This window comes from Anopheles arabiensis (assembly GCF_016920715.1).
Source record: "Anopheles arabiensis isolate DONGOLA chromosome X unlocalized genomic scaffold, AaraD3 X_pericentromeric_contig0027, whole genome shotgun sequence".
NCBI classification, from domain to species: Eukaryota; Metazoa; Arthropoda; class Insecta; order Diptera; family Culicidae; genus Anopheles; species Anopheles arabiensis.
The window spans coordinates 47,331-52,500 of NW_024412105.1; positions in this window are offsets into that span (position 1 = coordinate 47,331).

A 5,170-nucleotide genomic window follows, 5' to 3' on the forward strand; every position below is an offset into this window, starting at 1 on the left:
CACGGTCCCCAGACCAAGATGGTTAGTTACGCCAACGAGGAAGGGGCACGCGTTCCCTTGCTACACTCAACTTAGTACACTCATGCTCTCACAAGAGTATCCCCTGTGTCGACGTGGTCCCCAGACCAAGACGAGCTTGCGCACATCGAGGAAGGGGCACACGGACAAACCACCAAGCATGGGTCGCCTGAGAGGATCGATGCGAACGCATCTCTACAACTCGCAGCTCCCAGCCTGAAGTCCCGTCGTTTGCGGGCGGTTGATAGGTGTCGAAACTAGGTATATCCACGTTGGGCAGAGCTCAAGCCAACGGCGTTCCCAGTTACGGTACTAACACGTGCAGCGAACTCCACTCATTGCGGCCTAGGTATAGCGGGATGAGACGCCGGGCTGCAGACGCAGACTCCAACGGATCTCAGAGGGTTGTTAGGCCCGCTAGCTTCCGAACACCTAATGGGTTTGAGAAGCGCTATCAGCTCGGATTGGCTACGACCTTAGAGGCGTTCAGGCATAATCCAGCGGACGTAGCGTCATACCAAAGTCCGGTCGGACTAGTATTGAGCCAGTGGTCCGTACCTGTGGTTCCTCTCGTACTGCACAGGAATTCCGTTAAGATAGCGACTATAAGCACACACCAGTAGGGTAAAACTAACCTGTCTCACGACGGTCTAAACCCAGCTCACGTTCCCTTGAAAGGGTGAACAATCCTACGCTTGGTGAATTTTGCTTCACAATGATAGGAAGAGCCGACATCGAAGGATCAAAAGCCACGTCGCTATGAACGCTTGGCGGCCACAAGCCAGTTATCCCTGTAGTGTATCCTCGAGTAGCCGTCGGGTACAGACGTATGTAAACACGCTCCGACAAAGTGTGCAAAAAAGTGTGTAAAACGGCCTCGGATCGCTCTGAAACCCTCAAAATCGTGTTCAGAGCACCCAATTTACCTATAGATAGTGTTATTTGGTCGAATTTCTGTGATTTTTGCGCTTTAAAAATTCGTGTTGTTCTGTGTACATTTGCCCCCGGTAGCACCAAATTTCCGGGTGTGGAAAAAATGCGCAAAACTGTGTGATATCAGCGCCGGAAACACTCGATTCTGATAATTCGACGCTTCTAAAGCGTTTAAAAGTGTTTTCGAGACGTTTTGAGAAGTTTAAAGTGCATAAAAGTGTTTACATCCCCATACAATTTGTATGGGGAACTTTGAATGTGAATAACTCAGTGAAAAACGCACGGATTCGTGCCGGATGTGATTTTAAAGGTGCGCGTAGTGACGCTGAACGTGAATTTAAAAGAAACAGAACGAAAATCGGTGAAAAACGAGAAAATAAAAGTGTCGGGGTGCTACCGCCGGAGCACGTGCTTTCGGAAAAATCGAAATAAATAGCAAATCGCGAATAACTCCGCGAGTTTTGCTCGGATTCGTGTGCGGTTTTCACCGTTGTGCTTGTTTTTATGCGTACAATAAGATTGCATCAAAAAATTTGTGAAAATCGTGAAAAAAATTTTTGACGTTTCTTGGTGACAGTTCTATAATACCCAAGGGACAAATTTTGTCCAGGGAGCAGTTCCCAAGGGGCAAAAATTTGAAAAGTCCGTTACTGCTCGAAAAGTGCTCGAGTTTACAAAAAGTGCGCAGAAAATTCGGGGAAGAAGTGTAGTGCCCGCGGCAGCTCGAATCTGCTCGATTCGAGTAGTTCGAGCAACTCGAAAACTGCTCGAATTTTTCGAAAATCCCTAAAATAGGTCCAAAAGGGTCGAAAAAGCGGGCAGCGCAATTTGGACGTGAAAAAGTGCCGGAAAAAATTCGGGATTGGTGCGGATCCATTCCCCACGTGAGCGACGCACCCTCTCGTAATTTTTCGCCACCGCCACCCCTCCCCCAGCCCACCAGGGTCGCAAGTCGGACCATAGTGGAAAACCAGCGTGGAAGAAGGATTCTACAGCAGCGATTGAGCGGCAGAACACCAGCTAGACGGCGCTGCATACTTGGGTCATCTCGACCCCGGGGTCAACCGACCCCGGGGTCACATCGACCCCCAGGGTTATTTAACCCACCAACCTGAAAGTCGGCAAAGATGATGGCATCATCCGGGATGTCAACGCGCGCGAGTGCGAGGTCAGTCTCTGTGGACTGCCGTAGCAGCTTGGCATCTGGCTCGAAGCTGTTTGTGACCGAGCCTCGAGTGGCGCTGCCTAGGTCAGTGTCACAGGCAACAACAAGCCCGCCGTGGCATCCAAGGCCGCCACGGCCACACCGGAGCTCGAGTTGCTTAAGGCAACAATCCAACGACTAGAGGAGCAGAATGCAGAAATGAAGGAGCAAAATGCTCGCCTCTCCGAGCAGATAACTGGCATGTGCCAACTGCTACAAGAGGAAAAGGAGGAGGCAAAACGACGAGAGGAGAAGTTGGAGGCACAGATGGAGAAGCTCGCCGCCGCACATCAACGCGACCGAGACGTGCTCAACTCTCTTCTGGCAGCAAAGGTTGCCGGCGGACAACCGTCAGCTAGTCCGCGCCAACCTCCGACTCCGCTGCCGCGCCGACCCTCTGCGCCGCAGCTGCAGCAACAACAACAGCAGCAGCGGAACCAGCACGAGCAGGAGCAGCCCCGCGCGTCGACGTCGCGCGCAGTCATGCTGCCGCGCAGCGAGGCATCGACAGCCGTCCGCGTAGACGTTGTGCCGGAACTCACCTTTAGTGAGGTCGTGCGGCGTAGATATCGCGGAAAAGCTACGGGTAAGCCACGTTCCCAGCAGCAGCAGCAACAGCAACAGCAGCAGCAGCAGCAGCAGCAGCAGCGTCAGCCACAGCGACAGGCGGTCGCCGGCTCGCAGCAGCAGCAGCAGGAGCGTATGCAGCAGCAACATCAGCAACATCGTAAGCGAAAGCCGAGGCCCGACATCATCGAGGTGTCTCCCAGTGAAGGCGAAACCTGGGATGGCATCTACGAGAAGGTGCGCGAAGCCATTCGTCTGGACGCGGCTCACAGCGAAATGAAAGGGCATATTAAGCAGGGCCGCCGAACTCATGCCAGGCTGCTACGTATGGAGCTGAGCAAGACGGCAAACGCTCCGCTTATGCTGGAAGGCGTCCGCAAAATCATCGGCGACGCAGGCGTCAGTCGGCTTGTCACAGAAATGGGTGAGCTGCTGGTAGTCGATATCGATCCCCTTGCTACGGAGGAAGATATCATTGCTGCCCTCGATGCTAAGATTGGCGCAAGTGCTGGAGTTGTTTCTGCCAGCATTTGGGAACTACCGGATGGTTCGAAGCGAGCACGCATCCGGCTACCTGTGAAGTCGGCTCGGCAGTTGGAAGGACTTAAACTGTTCCTGTGCGACTGTGTGAGCAAGGTTCGAGCAGCCCCACCAACGCCTCCAGAGCGACAGCGCTGTTTCCGCTGTCTGGAGATGGGCCACATCGCCTCGAACTGCCGTTCCACCGCAGATCGACAGAATCTGTGCATCCGCTGTGGGCTTACCGGACACAAAGCACGATCCTGCCAGAATGAGGCAAAGTGCGCACTGTGCGGTGGCGCTCACCACATAGGCCACAGCGAATGTGCTCGTTCGGCCCAACGATGTTCCCGGCCCTGAAAGTTTGCAGGGCACCTGGGCCATGGCCGTGATGCCCAGAACCTGGTGCTGCAAGCTGCCAGAGAGGAGAAAGCAGACGTGCTCATTCTCTCTGATGTTCTGCGCCCACCTGAAAACAACGGCCGGTGGGCATTCAGCAGCTGCAAGGCGGTAGCGGTGGTAGCTGTCGGTGAGCTACCAATACAGCGGGTGTGGTGCAGTGAAGCTCAGGGGTTGGTTGCAGCGCAGATCGGCGGAGTGGTTTTATCAGCTGCTATGCTCCACCAAGCCTTAACCTCGCAGAGTTCGAGCGCTTCTTGGAAGCAATAGAACTCGAAGGCTTCTCCCACCCTCAAGTCGTCGTCGCCGGCGATTTTAACGCCAGACATGAGGAGGGGCAGCCCGAGGACTTGCGACCGCGGGGAAGAGCTGCACGGAATGGTGGAGCAGCTTGGCCTAATCGTGATTAATCAAGGTCGGGAATACACGTTTGATGGCAACGGGTGGCTCTCCCGAGTATAGTGGATGTGGCATTCGCGAGCCCGACGATCGCTCGCCCTGACACCTGGGTTGTTAGCACAAGATACACCGCGTCAGACCACCGCTATGTTCTCTACACCGTGGGAGGAACACCAGCATCGCCCGAGCAGCTGCAGGACCAGCAGCAGCCAGCGCAACAGTCCTCTGCGCAGCAGCAGCAGTCACTTCAGCAGCAGCAGCAGCAACAGCAGCCATCGCAACAGCAGCAGCAGCAACATCAGCGGCAACCGTCATCGCGGCAGGGTGCTTCCGCTAGCCAGAGGCGTGTGCGTCACGCTGGCCGTAGATGGAAGACCTCGCAGTTTTCTCCTTCCTCATTCCTCGAGGCGCTGTTCGCTGCGGACTTTGTCCAACGCGCATCGACCCAGGAGGGTATGATCGCAGCCATGTTGAAGGCCTGCGACGAGACGATGCAACGGGTTACCCGAGTGCACCAAGACCCGCACCGTAACACATTTTGGTGGTCTCCTCCTGGCTCGCCTGAGGAACAACTGCGAGGTTGCCCGTGACCGGATGCTGCGGACGGCTGATTTGGAGGAGCGCAGCATAGCAGCAGCTGAGCACAGGACAGCAAGGGCAGAGTCAGCCGAGCAATTCGAGCTAGCAAGCGGAACTTGTTCCAGGAGCTGATCGAAATTGCAGAAGAGAATGCGTTCGGGGCAGGATATCGGGTCGTCATGTCCCGGCTCCGGGGCAGTCGGACGCCTTCAGAAGCGGACCGGGTCGTCCTCGAACGCATTGTGTCCGACCTCTTCCCTGAGCATCCGCCCTGTGACTGGTCGCAGCTGAGCAACGTTGGAAGCGTCGAGGGAGCAACAACAACGGCGGGAATTGCACCGGTAACGGACGACGAGCTGCTGCTCATCGCGAGCCAGATGGCAAATCGCAAAGCACCAGGGCTCGATGGCATCCCGAACGCGGCAGTGAAGACGGCCATCATGTTGTTCCCGGAGGTCTTCCGGGTCCTGTACCAGGATTGCCTCAATCGCGCTTCGTTTCCGGCGCAGTGGAAGAGGCAACGACTGGTGTTGCTGCCGAAGCAGGGGAAGC